General features: G+C 35.2%; 1 protein-coding gene across 2 annotated transcripts in view; it reads right to left on the bottom strand.

Annotated features, from left to right (window-relative positions):
- SUPT3H (SPT3 homolog, SAGA and STAGA complex component) overlaps positions 1-20,060 on the bottom strand; it is a 548,315-nt gene that overhangs the window by 266,238 nt on the left and 262,017 nt on the right. The gene's annotated exons all lie outside the window — the stretch shown is intronic.

The raw sequence follows: 20,060 nt of genomic DNA, 5'->3' as shown, positions 1-20,060 counted from the left end.
ATAAATTGTTTGCTCAAATGTCTGAATGGGTGTGCAATTTTCTCTAGACAAAGACTATGAAATCTTGGCCAGGCGTGGTGGCTCACACCTTTAATCCCAGCACTTTGGGAGGCCAGAGCGGGAGGATCACTTGAGCCCAAGAGTTGGTTATTAGCCTGCATAACATGGTGAAACTCCGCCTCTACAATAAATACAAAAATTAGCCAGAAGCAGTGGCAAGTGCCTGTAGTCCCACCTACTTGGGAGGTTGAGGTGGGAGGATGGCTTGAGCCCAGGCGGCAGAAGTTGTAGTAAGCCAACGTCATGCCACTGTACTCCATCATGGGCCATAGTCAGACCCTGTTTCAAAAAAAAAAAGAAAGAAAAAAAAAGAAAAGAAAGTCTTTCCTACACAAGTTGCAACTTCAAAAGAAAAGTGCTTCTGGATTTGTCTACAGTTTTTTTTTTTTTTTTTAAAGACAGAGTCTCACCCTGTTGCCCAGGCTGGAGTGCAGTGGCACGATCTCGGCTCACTGCAACCTCCACCTCCCAGGTTCAAGCAATTCTCCTACCGCGGCCTTTTGAGTAGCTGGACTACAGACTCGTGCCACCACGCCTGGCTAGTTTTTTATTTTTAGTAGATACGGGGTTTCACCATGTCGGCCAGGCTGGTCTTGAACTCCTGACCTCAGGTGATCCACCCACCTCGGCCTCCCAAAGTCCTGGGATTTCAGGCGTGAGCCACCGTGCCCGGCTCATACAGTACTTTTTAAGGAGAATTAATTGTTTCAAAATGCGAAATACTGACAACTACTTCACAACACTGGCAACCACCAAATCATGTAATCACATCCCAATTACCAATACAAGAGCTAGTAAGAGCCACATAGAAAGGTATAAAAGTGTATGACGTAATCAGCTTTGAAAATTGATAAGAAAAATTTATGTAAATACCATTGAATATGACTCGGAATTATATAAAAGCAAATTTTCAAGAATGGATTAAAAAGGCTGGCCTTAAAAGTCCTCTTCTTAAAACTTAAAAGTAGACTGGATGTGCAAAGAATACCTTCTTGGTAAAGAACACTTGAAAATGCACCATAATATATTAAAAATTTATATTTAGAGTATGCTTTAACCAGCAATAGGGAAGACAAAACCAAAGTCAGACAAGATGAAAAAACAGTTCTATAATAGAGCACTGAACCTTCAAAATTTATTCTGAAGGCATCTACCCAATCACAGTAACCTACAGTCTATATTGAACTAGTACAGAATTCAAGGTATAGGAAGAATGTGGGGACCACAAGAAAGGCCGGAAATCAGTTTGAGACTCCAATATAACATCGAGAAACCTAACATCCAGTCACGGTGTCACCCTCAATGTGTGAACTAGGAAAATACCCATTCCAGAGAATGCACTTTGCCTACTTCACCCGAAGCTTTGAGTGGCAGAGGAAAAAAATCTTCCCTAGAAATTGTTAACCATAAATTCACTTCCACGGTGCTAGAGTATCTGCTGCCCATATAGTCTTAAAAAAAGGTCAAGCATTAATTTAAAGTGATTTATATTGATGGTGCCCACGGGTACCTTGTAGAAACAAATGCAGCTCATTTCTTGAAGAATGTATTTCAAACAAATAACTGAAAGAATTCCCATGGATGACATATCAAGGACCACAAATTCAAAATCAAAATTCACTATGTGTACCAGGAATCAAGTTGTCATGAATGACAGTGAGCAGGACCAACAAACTGCAGAATCAGACCTACAGCCTACACCTACCTGAATAAATAAGTATCTACTAACTAGAGTAATTCATGTTTTTTAAAAGAGAAATGAGAAGTATATGTAGGACAACAAAAACCTTACCAAATGCTTAGCCATTTTGAAAAGCACTAAACAGAAATAGAAATGAAAACGTAATAATAGCATTTAAAAGTTAATGCAGAAAAGTTATCAATCTGATAAAGACTATACATGAAAAACTCACAGCTACCATCCGACTTAATGGTGAAACACTAAAAACTTTTCCCCTAAGATGAGTATTAACACAATGTCCAATTTTGTCACTTCTATTCAACACAATACTGTAAATTCCAGTGAAAGCAATTAGGTAAGAAAAAGAAATAGGCCGGGCACAGTGGCTCACACCTGTAATCCTAGCACTTTGGGAGGCTGAGGCTGGCGGATTGCATGAATTCAGGAGTTCAAGACCAGCCTGGGCAACACAGTGAAACCCTGTTTCTACTAAAATACAAAAGAAATTAGCCGGGCATGATGGAGTGCACCTGTAGTCAAGGACTATAATTGTCATGATTAGTTCCTCCTTGTTTTGATATGTGTGTGTATGTGTGGATGCATGTGCATGTATCTTATATGTATGTGTGTATCTCCTTTACAAAATCCTACTGATTGTATTTTTTTTCTAGAGAACTTTGACTAACATAGCCAGGAAATGAAGAGCTCAACATTGAATAAAGGTATTAATATATCACTTTAGAAAATGAAAAAAAAAAAAAAACCTACATAATCATTTCAATAGATGTAAGAAAACCACTCAACAAAATCCAGCAACCACTCATGACAGGAAACCACATACACAGAAGAATTCAAAGCCTTTAAGAACTAGATCAATAAGGATGGCTATTATCACCACTTTCAGTCAATATTTAAGATTATAGTCAGAACAATAAAACAAGAATAAAACTATAAAAGTATTGGAAAAGAGAAAACTACACTGTCCCTATATGCAGATAATATGAGTATCTACACAGAAAACCAAAAATCAAGAAAAAAATTATTTGAATTAATAAGTTAGCAAGTTTTCTGGCTATAAGATCAATCTACAAAACGCCATCATTAACATAAAGGTAGAAGATGCAATTAAAAAGAAATATAAATTGGTACTAAACATCACATGAGATGGTAAAGAGACAGAAATAGTCAAAACACTTTTAAAGTACAAGATGGGAGAGTATTTTCTACAGGACTTAATATAAAGCTACAATCATTAAGACAGTATGTTATTTGGTGCAAACAACCAATAAAACAAAAAGAGAATAGAAAGTCCACAATAAAAAGCAAACTCCACAAAGGCAAAATCCTCTGTTGTATTCACTGATATATGCATTATTTCTTTGGAATACCTGAACAAGGTTTTCCTTCCCTTATTCTAAGTTACTTCAAATGTCACTGTTAAAAAAAGTGTAAAGTTATCAAAGCTAAATAACTGGAAATACTTCTTGTATCAACAAAATACACAAATTGCCTAAGGTTTTATGAGAAAGTTAGACCTTTGTACTAAAAACAGTTTTCATTAGCATACACATGTAAAGTTAAGTACCTAAATCAGCTACAACGACTGGTATCAGGTATATCATTTGATGAGTATATTATTTTAATTTTCAGGGTTATTGGTACTTCAGTTTTTCTCCCAAAGCTTTTATAAATAACTTCTGCCATTGTTCCAGTGGTTTTCAGAAAACAGAAATGAAAACTGTTGTGCCTGGCCACAGTCACTTCCTTTTTCGCTCGGCAGTGTATGTACTACTTGTAAGCCACTTAAAGACAGACAAGTAATTGATACTTACACAACTATTTTGATTTTTTTTCCCCTTTAAAGACCTATCTCCCAGTGCTATGATGTCTTGACTGACTTACCCTGGGTCTTGTCCTAATCAATGGAATCTGATACCCTGTTCTTTTACACACTGTCTCGATGCCTGTAACAATACCAGTACTGCCTGACTAGAGTCCACTAAAGGTCTATCAGGAAACTCTCTGAAAAGGCTGCCGCTCTCCTGGTCTCCTGCAGTAGTCTCGTAGCTATAACACACAATCCTCCATTTTAGGAAGGACTGTGAATCTGACAGCCATGATTACAAGTAAGGCCAGAGCAACTTCATAATGAGTGTAAGTGGGGGCGGAGCCACTTACACTCTATCCTCTCACGCAAACAGCATTGGCTTTATTCAATCCTGGAATGAAATGTCTCAGTTCAAACTAGGGCAACTGACTCTGCAATCCACTTGATAGGTACATAGTGAAAGTATGAAACAAACGAGGGCATTCATGAGATGAAGTTAAACTTTTTATTCTGTATACTTATACCGAGATCCAGGAGGATGAATCCTGAACAAAACCATTGGATACTGTTTTAAAAAGCCAGCAGAATTTATGACTAACCCTCTTAACATTTTTGTGTTATGCATATGCCCAATACTATCTAAAATTAGGGGAGATCCTTCAAATAGACATCTATTAAAATACACAATCAACATCTACTCATTTTGCTCTCAAAAAACAACGGAACCCCTTTTCAGTGGTTTCTAACATCAGTTTTTTTTTTTTTGTTTTTTTTTTAAAGAAAGATTTCTTAAAAATGAAGGAGCTTTACTATCTTACTTATGTTGAGCCCACATGTGACATCTTTGGTTAGTAATCTATGCCAAGATGCTACCCAAATATAGCAATACTCTTTTAATCTCTCTATAAATTCTAAAGCATCATTTGCCAAAATCTGTTGCTAACCTCTGGACCCTATGTAAATGCATGTATTTGATGTTGTGTCCATTGACCCATCCTCCTCATGTCTACATATCCCCAACTGCGAAAAGCAGTCAACTCCAAGCTCTTTTCATGGCATCAACCATAAGGGGAAAATAAATACTTTTTGAGCAAGTATATACAATGTGCGTACATATGTGTGTGTATCTATTTTCAAGTTATACAAATGTATATAATAACAAAAACAGCATAAAACAAACACAAAAGAGAAATATCAAAGGAGGTAAAAATAAAACAAACGATTTTTTTTTTTTTTTTTTTTTTTTGAGGCAGAGTCTCACTCTGTTGCCCAGGCTGGAGTGCAGTGGTACGACCTTGGCTCACAGCAGCCTCTGCCTCCCCGCTTCAAGCAATTCTCCTGCCTCAGCCTCCTGAGTAGCTGGGATTACAGGCACCTGCCACCATGCCCAGCTAGTTTTTGTATTTTTAGTAGAGACAGGGTTTAACCATGTTGGCCAGGCTGGTCTCGAACTCCTGACCTTGTGATCCGCCCGCCTCAGCCTCCCAAAGTGCTAGGATTATAGGCGTGAGCCACTGCCCCCGGCCAAAATGGTATTTTTAAAAATATATTTTATTTATTGGTGTTAGAAAATCTTTTTGCATTCACTAACATATATACATTATTGTTATCAGCATGACCAATCACCCTAGTTTGCCTGGGATTGAGGGGTTTTCCAAATTTTTTTTCCCCAAAAAAAAAACCCCAAATTATTTTAAAAGGGTATGGTTTTCTTTCCCCCAAAAAAAAAAAAAAAAAAAAAAAAAAGACAAGCCAGAAAACAGTTTCATTTGTTAAAGGAATGAATTAACAATAAATAAAACTTATATATTTGCTTTCAAACAATTACCATTATTATTTCAGTTCTAAAGTCTCAAAACAGAAACAAATAGTATATGGGAAATTAATTCCTTCATCTAAAGATAATGCTTTTCCATTCTCTGGTGTTGAGGATGAAGTTCATGAGAGTCAGTGGATGAGTAGGTGCCCAGCTGACATCTCACTGTAAGAAGTAGCACCAAACTAAATGACCAGCCAGAGATTTGAGCCCAGAAAAAAATTATGAAGTTCACAGGGCTTGTATCCAACTAAAAAGATTACAGTAATGCTGCTAGAAGTCACACTATATTCTGGCCATCAGCTACAAAGTAGGAAAAGTCAGTAACCATGAAAATATCCTGGAAGTTAGATGATCTGGTTCTAGTTCCCACTCTGCTATTAAGAACTGCTGCAATGGGCAGGTAACTTCTCCTGGCACCTCAGTTTCTCAAGTAAAAGGAGGGGACTAGATTAGATAATTTTAAAGAAACCTTTTCAGAAACTTTATTTTGAATCACATATATATGATTCAACTATAATTCGTAAATCTTAAAGACTGTGTCTTCAAGAATGGGGCAACACTGTTATAAGAAAATCAAATTGTACAGAGTAAACTGTGGAAAAAATCATGAAATTAAGAAAAAGAAGAACATGTTAAAAATGAGTAAAGTAAGTAAGTAAGTAAATAAATAAATAAAAATAATTGGAGGAAGGAAACGAAGGCTACAGTTTATCCCTGGCCTTATATGTGGAAATAATTTCTAAGAAACATGTCATTGTTCCTTAAAAAGAAAAAGGCGAGGGGTGTTGAAAATACTATCATGGAAGTCTACATTATTGTTTTTCAATTAAAAGAATTTAACAGGTCTAACTTTGAGTCTAAAATACTCGTTTTTAAATTTCCAAGCCCTGATTAAGAACAGAGGGGAATGACTAAGTTTCTAATAGAGGGGAAGGACTGATAAAGTTTTAATTAAAGAGATTCTCAAAAAGAAGCAAAGGGGATAAGTTTGGTGATGATCTGTGAGACAGCCTGCTGGGCCAGTCACCAAGCACACAAGACCTACATGCAGATCTACTCGTAAGGCATCTAGAAACCAAACATAAAGAAAGGATAAAGAGATGTTTCTTTACTGCAATGTGTACATCTTCTTGGATGCTGAATTGCTTTCAATACTTACCACTGGCCACAGACTCTAATGGGGTTAAATCATTCTGGATACTGTGGTTAAGTAATTGCTGTGGTCTTGGGAGCTAGTTACTTTTTTCTTTTTTTTTTTAATTAGCTCTGGCTTTTTTGGACGTTTTCCTACCCCAGGTAACTGACATTACTTTGGAATGGACGCTGTGTGACTATTGCTTGGTGTAAGAAGGCTCTAGGTAACTTGCCGTCCCCAAAAGAAAGGTTTTTTTTTTCCCCCTTCAAAGCATTTTTTTGATAACACTTTTATAGACTAAGTATTACTATAATACCCAAAAATTTCTCCCTAATGGAATTACAGTGAATAGGAGGCTACAACCCTATCATACACTCTAGTCAGCTAACCTACTACTAGACGATATATGTAAACACAGACATCAATACTGTTTACGTCATTCTTACCCAATATTTGTTGACACTGATTTGTCCACTATCCAAAGTGGGGAATAAAAGTGCAGAAGTTTGGCCATGATCAGTCATTTAATGCAATTGGAAAGTTATAAACACTACAAATTAGCCTTGCTCTTCAAATTTTAACAGCTCTAACTTTCACAAATCTATGATTTCATCCACCTGTTTTCAAAGGAAGAAATGAATTCTATTAACAATAGCTCTAAGAAACCCCAAGCGATAGGTAAATCAAAATATCAAATAAGGCTGGGCATGGTGGCTCAAGTCTGTAACCCTAGAACTTTGGGAGGCCAAGGCGGGTGGATCACCTGAAGTCAGGAGTTCGAGACCAGCCTGGCCAACATGGTGAAACCCCATCTCTACTAAAAATACAAAATTAGCCAGGCGTGGTGGTGCATGCCTGTAACCCCAGCTACTCCGGAGGTTCAGGCAGGACAGTCACCTGAGCCCAGGAGGCAGAGGTTGCAGTGAGCCGAGACTGCACCATTGCACTTCAGCCTGGGTGACAGAGCAAGACTCCATCAAAAAATCAAACATCTAAGACAACAGATTTCCTAGCAGTGATGATTTTTCTCATTGCTTGCTTGATTTCTCAACATCCATTTCCCCATTTCCCTTCTGATAAGCACTCACATAATTTAACAGAACTTTGAGAAAACATTTAGAATTTTATAAAACACCATGAAATAAATATAAATATGTGAAGATACATAAAAAGCAAAATTATTAAATTATTATTTATGATGTAAAATAAATAATGCTGATGTAAAAAAATACAGATATATGTACATATGTTTAAGATAAAAGGTAAGACTGTGTAAAATTTTGAAAAGGTAAACACATATTACCTATAGGTATTAATCACTCAATCAACAAATATTAACTGATTGCCTGCTATGTGCCAGTCACTGTGCTGGTTGCTTGGAATATATCAGTGAACAAAACAGACAAAAAATGAGTCGCGTTTACATTCCAATGAGGAAAGGACACAATAAACAATATAACTAATGAATTACTAAATAATTTGTATATTAGAAAGATGACAGAACAAAAACGTAGAACAGAATCACGAAATGTAAAGTATGCAATAGGCAGTGTGAAATATTAAAACATGTATTTATTAAGATCTGATGTGTGAAAGAAATAGCTTTAAAGAATGAAAAAAATACATAAATTAGAAAATTTTTTAAAATCAAGACTTAAAATTTAAAATCAAGACATAAGCTCATCCATAAATATTTATAAGAAAACTCATAAAACTCATCTACAGTGCATGAAAATGTGCATCTGAGAAAGTCTACAAAACTAGCAGAATATCTTTATGAATTTCTTCTTAGCAGAACATCTTTATGAATTTCTTCTAATAATTTACAGGACATTTTTCTTCATATATCCTACATTTCTAAGAAGAACATATTCCCATCTTCAAACTCTTAATAGATAGCAGCATAAAGCAAAATTATTATAAACCCTCCCTATTTGAGGAACAGGAAAGATATGTATAGCAATCATTGAATGTTAGTTAAAAAAAGAATCTAAAAGATTATGTAGTCCATTGATTCTGTTTTAAACAGATGGAAAATTAAAGTCCAAGAGGTTAAATAGCCATCTCAAGGTCGTAAGTACAGTTAGAAGCAAAAGCTAGGAATTTTACCTCATCCAGAACTCATTGTACAACAACATGCTAAATCAAAGTCCATTAGGCCTCCAAAACATTTAATGGGCTTTACTATCTTATTTTGACTGAAATTTAGTCAAAAAACTAACTTCCTATAACACTGAAAACAGATACACTACAATCACAATAACACCTTATAGTCCTAGAGGACTTTCCTCATCTATCATTTAAAATAAACTGTTAAGCATGAAAAAAGGAAAGTTTCTCCCATATTACATAAATCTGGAATCAGAGAGAGTCTAGAAAGTTAAGAGACTTACCCGGGGAGTCAGCAACAGTAAGAGTCACAATTACTTGGTATGAGACAGTCACATAGAGATAAGAGAATTTTGTACTAGCAGATCTTTAGAAAATTATCAATATAAAATGGATATAAATGTGGTATACTGCAACAACATTTTTCAGATTGACAGTGTCCAGAAAAAGAAGTATTTTGTAATTAAATTAACTTGGAAAATGACATATTTTATTCTTCACTAGATTTGCAGTGCACGTTACCATATTAGACACTCTGAGAGGTTCAGAAGAAAAGAAACTTTTGATTTTAAATGTATTTACTATCTATGTAATCTTTTTCTAAGCCCATGTAGTTACACAGCATTGAAAAAAATTTAGGAAACACTGATTTAAATAAACAAACAAAACAACTTCCAAAATAACTTTAAGGACTTTAGTGAGAGGATTCCAAATAAAATGTAGCCTAAGATGTTAGAACTTCAAAGTCAGGTTCTTCAGTTTCTAACAATGAGATGATGATGATAATGGCAAATATTGTGAGCTTTTAAAAAATTCACTTACATTCAATGAATATTTATTGAATACTGGGTTTACATCATGCCAAGCACTGAATATTACACTAGCTGAGAATTTTCAAAGTTCCCACAAACTTAGAGACAAGACTGATTTTCTGTAGCCATGGCAATAAACAGCCACCAGAACCAGCAACAGACTCATTGCAGTAAACACACCCTTGAGTGCCAACCTATCAACAACATTCTCCTCTCTCTTTGTATAGATTATGTCAACTCCAGAACACGACCAATCCCTGAACTCAATGCTTCCTGGAAACTCAAAAGAAGATCAGCAGCCTTCCTTGCTAACAAACTGTGCTTGACCAGCATGTATCTATCCTTTAAGATAAGAAGCAATAAATCAAGTTTTCTCTTTTTATTTCAGATACTGAATGACAGGCTCATTATTTTTCACAGCGCTTAAGGAAGTTTGCCTTCACAAACTTGTCAGCCTAACCTCCCTTCCTCTCCTTCTTCTTGCATTTTATTTTGAAAGATTCCTAACCAACAGAAAAGCTGAAGTGGAATGAACACCTGTAAATCCTTCACCTAGAATCACCAATTGTTAACATTTTGGCACAATTGCATGCATGTTTCTTTCTCTCTCTCTCTCTCTTAAAAATTATACAAACATACACTTGTATTCTTATCTGTATTAATTTTTCTTTAAACAGTAAGCACGTACTAAGTGCCAGGTATACTTATATGTATTATGTCATTTAAACCTCTTAAAGACTCTGCAACACACTATCACTATGCCTGTCCCTCTGCATCTTGGAGAGATATTTGTTCTAGTAAGTGATATTCTGGGTTTTTAAAAATTAATTTCCATATGCTGGGATTAGCTTTGTCCCCGGAACTGATGAAATAACAAATCCTTTTACATGACAGGTCTTCAAAAATATGAAGAAAGCTTACTTTAAAGGTCTGGTTTCGATTTGTTTTTGCTAAACAGCATCTGTTTTAAACAGCTTTATTATCATTTACATACCATAAAATCCAGTTGTTTAAAGTGTACAATTCAATGACTTTTAGTAAATTTACAGGGCTTTACCATCATCACCACAATCTAGTTTCAGAACATTTCTATCATTCCAAAACAATGTCTCAGGCCCATTTATAGTCAGTCCTATTTCCCATCCTCAGCCAAAGGCAACCACTAATCTACTTGAAGAAACTATGTATCCTCTCTAGCCTTCTTCAAGGTTAAAGATTTCCTATTTCTTATCATTTTGGTCTCAATGTAAATGGCGTATCTTTGAAAAGACTTTCCAAAACTACTACCACTTTCAATTCTCACTTGAATCAGAGTAGTTTGGCATTTATTTGATTTATATATTAAGGTCCTACCCAAGTTTTCAGAAAAAAAAAGTTATAAAACTTTTAGTAAACAAACCGAAGGAATGCAAACCTCTAAGTGTTGAACAAGTCCTAGGCCAATTATAAAGCCCTGCAGCAAAGAGATATCCTTGAAACAACAGATCCAATAATGAACACTTTGTGGGCTGGGAAGAGTTGATTCAGCTTTCAAGCTGTCCTTGTCTGAAATATAAGTCTCCACCTCATCCAGCAGAACATCAGGAGAGATGACATCAAACATCTCACTGAAATTTTTACTCTACAATTGTGGCATTACCTTAATGAAAGTAAAATTGTTTTATTCTGATACGAATTGGGAGCGCATGCAAGTTCCTAATAATTACAGATTCCAAAAGTTTTACTGAGATTGATGTCAAGTTCATCAGGGTATAATGACTAGAATCTCCTTCACTCAACATTTTAAAAAATGAAGCAAACTCATGCCAAAATTATAACTTAATTACACTTCCTTACATAACATTCTAGAAAAACCAGTTGGCAATAATTAATACCACTACTGTACATAATCTTTTCCTAATGTAGTTGTACTTGCAAAATCTAATTTGTCACCAAAAACAAGGGCTTTGGTCTCACAGAATATAATACTGAATAAATAAAACTATAAATTAGAAAATATGTAAACAATGCAACTTGAAAATTAATTGTGTAAATACCTGTGACTGCCAATAGGAAAATACATAATATATTCCAGTTGTACTACATAATATATTCCATTAGTTCCTTCACAAAGGGTTTTCATTTGAATCAGGAAGTATATAAGACAATTGTCTTACAGTGATCAGTCACTTTTAAGAACATTAAGAAAAAGCTTATCTCTAGTCTCAACAATACTATATTCCTCAAATAAAAATGAAATTTAGTATACCCAGAAGAAATGTATTTTCAGTTTGTTCTCTACAACATGGATAAAAAAGTGATGACATGAGAAAGATGTTAAGACACAACGCTACTGAGAATAAACACATAGCATACATTAAATGATCTTTTAGTTTTACTTTAATAATAGTCAATAACTTAAAAATTTGGCATGCATAAATAATAACCCTTTATAGATATTTATATACACTATTAGCACTGAAACTCATATTAATCTTTAAATCTTACTATGAAAAGTTCAGTATGTACTTGTAGAAGCTTATAATGAACATACATTTAAGTATACTAAAAATATTAATGAAAACATACATCTCTGTACCTACCAACTACCAGCCTGTACACGATTAAGATCTTCATAGGTACTAGGCTCCTTGGTAGCAAATAAAAATATTAATAGGCAATATCAGGAAATTATTTATAATAGTTAATATCAATAAAACAGTAGTTAAGATGCTAGCTTAGAGCCTTCACAGAATCCTACAACTTTCACACTCTTCTGTTTATTATATAAAAGTCTTTGAAATCTGGCTTCTCTCTGGTTCCAGCCTTATTTCTAGCCATGCACCGTTTGTTCCTGACATATCAAACTCCCTATGGACAGCTGACCACACAATAGGTTTCATGTCTTCTCACTTTTGTACATGGTATTTTCTCTGTCAAGTAAGTCTTTGTTTCTTCTTCCATTCAGCCAATGCCTTCCAAACTTAGTTCAACCGGTACGACCCTTGGGAAATTTTCCGTAATACTCATTTGCTCCTCTACAGCATATTGCACTGATTGCCCTAACTCACCTTTCACCTCATACTATATTCATTCCCATTGCCAAGTAACTTTAAGTAGCCCTGCACTATAACCCTGAGCTCAACCCTGTTGTGTTATTTGGCCAATGGGATATTATTTGCAGTAGAGGCTAAGAAGTGCTTAAGCATTTCAACTTGCACTCTTGCACTCTGCCACTGCCATGAAAGTATGACAAGGCTAATCTGCTGGAAAATTAGAGATACATGAAGCAGAGCTCAGTCACCCCAGTCATCCCAGTTGAGTTATTGTAGATCAGCTGGCAGTCAGCTGACCTTCAGATAGATAACAGAGCCCAGTTGAGATTGGTGGGGTTGCCTAATCTACTGTCCTAGACATATAATCACAAATGCTGAGGTTTCACAATGTTTTGTTATACAGCATTATTGTGGCAATAAACAACGGATCCCACTCCTAGATGCTTCCACAGCACTCTTCACAACCTCCTCATAGTATAGTTACATAGTTATATAGTTATGTAGTTACACAGTCATACTTTTATATTAACTAATTTATCTCTATTCTCCCCTATGCATTTAAAGGAAAAAAAAATCACCTGTTATTTAAATTTGTATTCTCAGCATCTAACAAGATGCCAGTTGTATGTGGCCACTCAATGTAGGACTGGGGAAGAGAAGGAAAGAGGACTGATTCACCTCCCAAATGATTCCACTATTATCTCAGACCACAAGGAGCCTTCCCCATGTTGTGAAAGTTCAGTGGGCACACAAATTAGATACTGCTAAAGCAGATTAAAACTTTAAGCATATAGGTTTTAATACATGCTTATTAATATATGTATATAGTTGCCTGTTGGATGAGCACTGATGGCCACAAATTCATGTGATTTGTGAGCATAATGTTAACAGGAAAGAGTCAATAATTGCAGCACTTTGGACCAAATATAGAGTGGAATTAGGTTATGCAGTAAAAGATGACAGGGCAGAGAATCAAAGGGTGTATTCCTAGAAAACTTAAGATTTTCACATGTAGAAGGAAAAATGTTTGAAATTTCATTAAACTTGGTATATGCATTTAGGGCCAAGTAAAAATTCAAAAAGGAACCAGATTAATGATTTAGTTTTTTAAAGGCAGCAAATACTTCTAAAAAAGAAAAGGAAAAAAACGAATCTGAAAATATATAGAATTTAGAATCCATTTAATAATGATAGTATGACAAAAATGACAATGAGTCGATTATATCCATCGTACATATTGAGGATTTACTGTTTGCTAGACACCACCGAACTGATTCAAATGCCAAAATGGCTCTATAAGGTAAGTACTATCACTATTGCCACTTCAAGACTTGAAGAGGTTAACTAGATTACCCAAGGAACATATTTAATAAGAGACAGAAATGAGATTCCAACTCCCACCAGTCTGACTGCAAACTCTAAAAAAACAAAAACAAAACAAAACAAAACCCTCTAACTGCTCTATAATATTGTCTTTCACAGAAACTGAAGAGACTTCGGAAGTAATTTATTTCAGTTTCTGCCACAATAAAGAAAATTTTAAAAGTGAAAAGACTATATAGGCCGGGCATGGTGGCTCATGTTTATAATCCCAGGATTTTGGGAGGTCGAGGCAGGAGGATCACTTGAGCAAAAGAGTTTAAATCCAGTCTGGGTAACAGTGTGAGACCTTGTCTTAAAAAAGAAAAAAAAAACACTATATAAACATATATCCAATTTAGGGTGACTGGAATAGGATGATGATGATACTTTGATATAATTGGAAATAACTTTTTGACAAACAGTGTGGCACATGCAGAAATGCAAACCAATATATAAATGACACAATAGTTGAATTTGTAAGATTAAGAGGAAAACTAAAGAAGCTGAACAATAAATGATGTCTACATCAATAACCAAAAAAAGGAATCTATTAAAAGGCTGAACAAATTCTTCCAAGTCAAAAGCAAATAACTGGCTTCCTCTCTATTCATGAAAAAAGCTGAGTTTACCACATGAAATTTACCTTGATTTTAGGTCTCAAGAATTAAGGGTAAATATTAAAGCTATGAACCTGGGGAACTCCATAGTGTCTTTATGCATAAATCACATAGAAATTTCTCAGGTTCTGAGACAAAGTTCAAGAATAATTCTACTAAACAATACAAAAATTTCCCAAGGCTAAAACTTGGTAAATATAAACTGCAGAAATATTAGAACAATAATAAGTATAGGGTTAACCTCACCATACTATTAATAGATACATTACAATACAAATATTACACAGAGATTAAAATTGATACTTGGGAACAGGTTGATTATCTAGGTATGTTAATTATTATTATATTCAGAGGGAAATATTCCTTGCAGCATAAAGACACCAATACCATTCATATACTGTTTCCAGAGAGTTTGATAAACAGAAAATTCCACAAAATCTTAGCCCAGTAACTCTCCACATCCAGGATCTCTAATTTCCATAACCTCTAGATCCTATAAGAGTAAAAATTAGAGCTTCTTTTATGGTGAACAAATTTCCCATCTCAAAGACTTTGGAGAATGTCCCCTTTTCCTCTACAGAGAGAATGCTTGGACAACTCTAGAGGAAAGAGGGAAATTGCGATGCTCTGTATGTCTTGGGGACCAGAGGTTTTCAGGATTCAAACAAATGTAAACAATTTGACTTTCTGAGTATTGACAAGGAATTATAATATCAGATTACTAAATCTGGGTTTTCTCAGTTGCAGGAGCTTCCCTTTCCCCGCCATTCCAAAGATTTCAAAAACCTATGAAATTATGCCACGGGGTGATTATCCAAGTATATCTTTCACAGTTAAATGACTCAAAACAATATTTAACATTTCAAATTAAATTGTTCATAATACAGTATTCAATTCTTCACTAAACTCACAGAACTCATTTCTACTTACAGATTTTTTTTTTTTTTTTTGAGATGAAGTTTCGCTCTTGTTGCCTAGGCTGGAGGGCAGTGGCACGATCTTTGTTCACTGCAATCTCTGCCTCCCGGCTTCAAACAGTTCTCCTGCCTCAGCTTCCCAAGTAGCTGGGATTACAAGCACCCACCACCACGCCCAGCTAATTTTTGTATTTTTTTAGTAGAGACGGGGTTTAACCATGTGGGCCAGGATGGTCTCAAACTCCTGAACTCGTGATCCACCCGCCTCTGCCTCCCAAAGTGCTGGGATTACAGGTGTGAGCCACCGCACCTAGCCAGATGTGTTCTTTAAAACTCTGAGTAAAGAAAGTTAAGTGAAAGAGATCTTTCATTTAAAAAAAAAAAAGAAAGAAAAATTAAAAATGAAGGAATTATATTTTCTACATATATTAACTTCAAAAAAGAAAATGCAAAATTAATCTACTTACCATAACTATATTTTCACACACGTGTCATCTTTATTATGCTGTTAAATGCTAGAGCCTACAATAATCTATTCCAGACATGGGGCTGGGGTTGGGAGCAAGGGTTTGGCGAGGGAGTGGAAAAGCAACGAGGCTGCCTGTAGCACTTTTAGTACACGTTATAAGAATAATCCATAACAAAAAAACATGGATTCAATTCAGTATAACGACTTCAATTTTCTTAAAATCACACATACTTTATATAGTTAAAGCCCTTATACACTTCCTCTCTCAAAAACTTAGGAATAATTTCACAGTATCTAAGGAATAAGAAAAAAATGTTTTAACATAAAATATTGATGATTTAAAATGTCTCTGAAGCTATTGCAACAAAACAAAAATCCCAGACTTTGAAAGATACTAAATTCACCATCATTAATTATTTTGGTAACTACTTATCCCTAGACTTGATAACAAAACTTAACCCTTTAAGGATAAATCACCATAACAACAATAAAACAACCAAAAATAGAAGAGGATTGCCCTACCTCCGTAACTGTGTTTCTAATTAAAAAAAAAAAAAAAAATTGGAGAGTATTGCTGAACAGAATTCATATTAGAAGATATATAAAATTAAACGAGAGGAACTTCATGTCTATTTTCTAAGTTTATATCATATTGAATACTGTGCTTGCAGACCCAATGAACAAGAATAATCATCCACAAATTGCTAGAATCTTTCATTTTGGATTCTACACTGAAAATAAAGGGTGGACATTTAGAGTCTACATGTTCTATTTTCAGCTTCATCATTAACATGTTTGAGAACTTGGGGTAAATTTCTTTACAACAGGTAAATATTCTAATACCCTATTAGTTAACGGACGCTAGATCCAAAAGCTGACACTTAAGTGGAATACTACATAAATTTAGTCCTATTTTCTTTATTGGGTTTTCTGATTTAAAATTCTACCACATATATACATAACCATCTTAATTTGCATATAAACTTAATTCACTTTAACAATATTCACTGAACATCAACCAAGATGAAAGTCCTCTCCTAAAGGCTGAGGAATGCAAATGTAAACACCAAGTCCTTGTGAACTCCAAAATTAGTACATAGCACACTGGTAAATGAGATACAAATAAGCACACATGAAACTCTCTTTCAGTCAATCTAACTTAATTAAAATTGTACTATGACAATACAAAAATTATCAATTTTTTTAAGTGTGAATTTTAAATTGTGCAATTTCTTTCTTTTTTTTTTTTTGTCCAGACAGGGTCTCGCTTTGTCACCCAGACTGGAGTACAGTGGTGTGATCACGGCTCCCTGAAGCCTCCATCCTCTGGTCTCAAGTGATCCTCCCACCTAGGCCTCCCAAAGTGCTGGGATTACAGCTGTGAGCCATTGCACTCAGCCACTAAATTGTATAATTTTTTAAAGTACAATTAAAATTTGTACCGTACAAAAAATGAAACAAAGATTTTCTATCTTTTTTCTTTTTTTAACCTGTGTGGTGAAGTGTAACAGGCTGGGAAAAAACTATAGGTGTAACCCAAGGGTCAGCAAATATTTTCTGGAAAAGGTCAAACAGTAAATATCTTCACTTTTGTGGGCTATAAGGTCTCTTTTGCGCAATGGCCATCACAGTACCAAAGCAGTCAATGACAGTCCATACATGAATGAATATGTATAGCTATGTTCTAGTAAAACTTATGAATGGTCACTGCAATCTGAGTTCTGCATCTCACATAATTTCATCTCATGTAAGTGCTACATCTCACGAAATATTACTCATCTTTTGATTTTTTCCCCAACCATTTAAAATGTAAAAAATATTCGTGGTTATACAGGCTGTACAAAACAGGGAGCTATGTGGATTTTGCCTTCAAGCCACAGTTTGCCAATCCCTGGTATAATCAAACACCAGTATCAAACAATATGAATTAAGAGTGACTAGTAGCTGACCATAATTGCCACTGTTCAGAGAAGAGAGAAAGGAAAACATATTCAAATAATCAAGAACTTCTTTTAAAGAAGTATGTAAGAGCTTGAGTTAATCTAAGGATGATGATAACTCATTTACTGTAGCTATTATATTATTTAGTAACTGCAAGAAAACGGTTCCACTCTTAAAAAAAAACACTAATTTGTCAAAATATACAGAAAACAAGCAATCAATTTCGTGTTCTTATTTAAATTGTAAGAGTACTATTGAAAATTGTACTGGCTGGGCACGGTGGGCTCAGGCCTATAATCCCAGCACTTCGGGGAGGCCGAGGCAGGTGGATTACTTGAGGTCAGTCATTCAAGACCAGCCTGGCCAATATGATGAAACCCCTCTCTACTAAAATACAAAATTAGCTGGGCATGGTGGCGCGTGCCTGTAATCCCAGCTACTTGGAAGGCTGAGGCGGGAGAATCCCCTGAACCCGGGACGCGGAGGTTGCAGCAAGCTGAGATTGCACCACTGCACTCCAGCCTGTCTGACAGAGACTCCATCTCAAAAAAGAAAAAAAAAGAAAATTGTACTATTTTAAACTGTACAGCTTACCAATTTTAAAATATTGAATATTCATGTTTAAAATAATATAAAAAAACTGTTATAGGTTGAATTGTGTCCCTCCAAAACAATGTCTAAAATCCTAACCCCAGTACCTCAGAATATGACCTTATTTGGAAATAGGGTCTTTACAGAGATAATGAAGTTAAAACAAGGTCATTAGGGTGGGCTGTAGATGAATAGGACTGGTATCCTTATAAAAGTGGAAATTTGCACAGACAGACAGACAGAGAGGGAAGGCAATATGAAGACGGAGGAAGAAGACAGTAATGTGACTGGAGTGATGAATCTAAAAGCCACGAAACACCAAGGATTGCTGGCAAACACGTAAAGCTAAGAGAGACAAGGAAGGATTCTCCTCTAGAGCCTTCAGAGAACATGACACTTGATTGTGGATGTCTAACACCCTCAACTGTGGGCAGTAAGTTTCTGCTGCTTTAAGTCACCCAGTTTTGGTACTTCATTATAGAAGCCCTAGGAAACGAATACACAAACATATCAACGTATTAGGAGTGTTTTCACTTTGTAATTCTATCACTATAGTAATCAAATAACATGCCATCATTTAATGAATAAACAAAATATTAAGTCCAAAATAAACCCTGAATTAAAATTGTCATGTTAAAATTCAACCAACTTTTATGCATGATATGACTACCAAACATAATATGACTACCAAACTTTTTTTTTCTACAATACTTTGAACCAAATTTTCTTTGGTTTTGAGTTGTAATTACTATTGATGGCAAATGCATGCTACTGTGGAGATTGGGGAATATTAAGTGGTAGAAATGCTTGGGGTCTCAAATCTTCCTCTCAGAGAGTATGGATGCAATTTTTTGCATTATAAAGTAACATTTTCAATAGTGCAACATATCCATTTTCTTGCATCTCTTCCTGTTTTGATTTGTGATTTCAGGGATAGTTATGATAATATGATACATGGGTCTCCACTCACACTCTTGTTCTGTGTCCTACAAATTTTGAGGGTGGGCTTCAGCAAAACCTGGATCAGGTTATGGCTCCAGTAAACTCTCATTTCTAGCACTGATTTATTTTCAGGTAACTGAACACAATAGTTTATGTTTGAAATACGGCATTAAAACATAAAGAACGACTGACCTTAAACTATTACCAAAAAAAAAAACTTTCCGGTTTTAAAAGACTTCCAATAAAAGAAAGTCCAAAATTGTATTACTCTTTACATTAAAAGTTTCCATTTTCAGTTTATCCGTATTCCATCCTTTTTTTTTTCCCAAAAGTTTTGAAAAGGAGATTCACGCAGAATGTTGCCCAAATTTTCTGAGACCCAAACACGATCTCTTAAAATATGAACCGACAAGCTTCTGCATGTCTCTGAACTCAGATTTGGGCATTTCAATGTCACCTGGATACCCAAATTTAAATTTCAGGGCTGCCTATCAAGCACAGTAACTGAAAACTTGCACTAAACTCAGAAGTGTGCAAAGAAGTAAATATCCATTGGAAAAAAAACCCTCTGATTTACAGGGTGGCCCATTTAAAACAGTTCCCATTTAATAATGTGGCTGTGTACAGGGCCTCTTTTAAATGGGCCACCCTGTATGAAGCTTAAGTCCAAGATAAAAAATGTCCTCCCTTGAGAATTTTAAAACCCGAAAACATTGTAGGTTTAGTGGTTATTTTAAGGTTT

Source organism: Rhinopithecus bieti, unplaced genomic scaffold (genome assembly GCF_001698545.2).
Source record: "Rhinopithecus bieti isolate Rb0 unplaced genomic scaffold, ASM169854v2 scaffold_9981, whole genome shotgun sequence".
Lineage (NCBI taxonomy): Eukaryota > Metazoa > Chordata > Mammalia > Primates > Cercopithecidae > Rhinopithecus > Rhinopithecus bieti.
The sequence above is the reverse complement of the archived record's forward strand: the minus strand, read 5'-3'. Positions and strand labels throughout refer to the sequence as shown.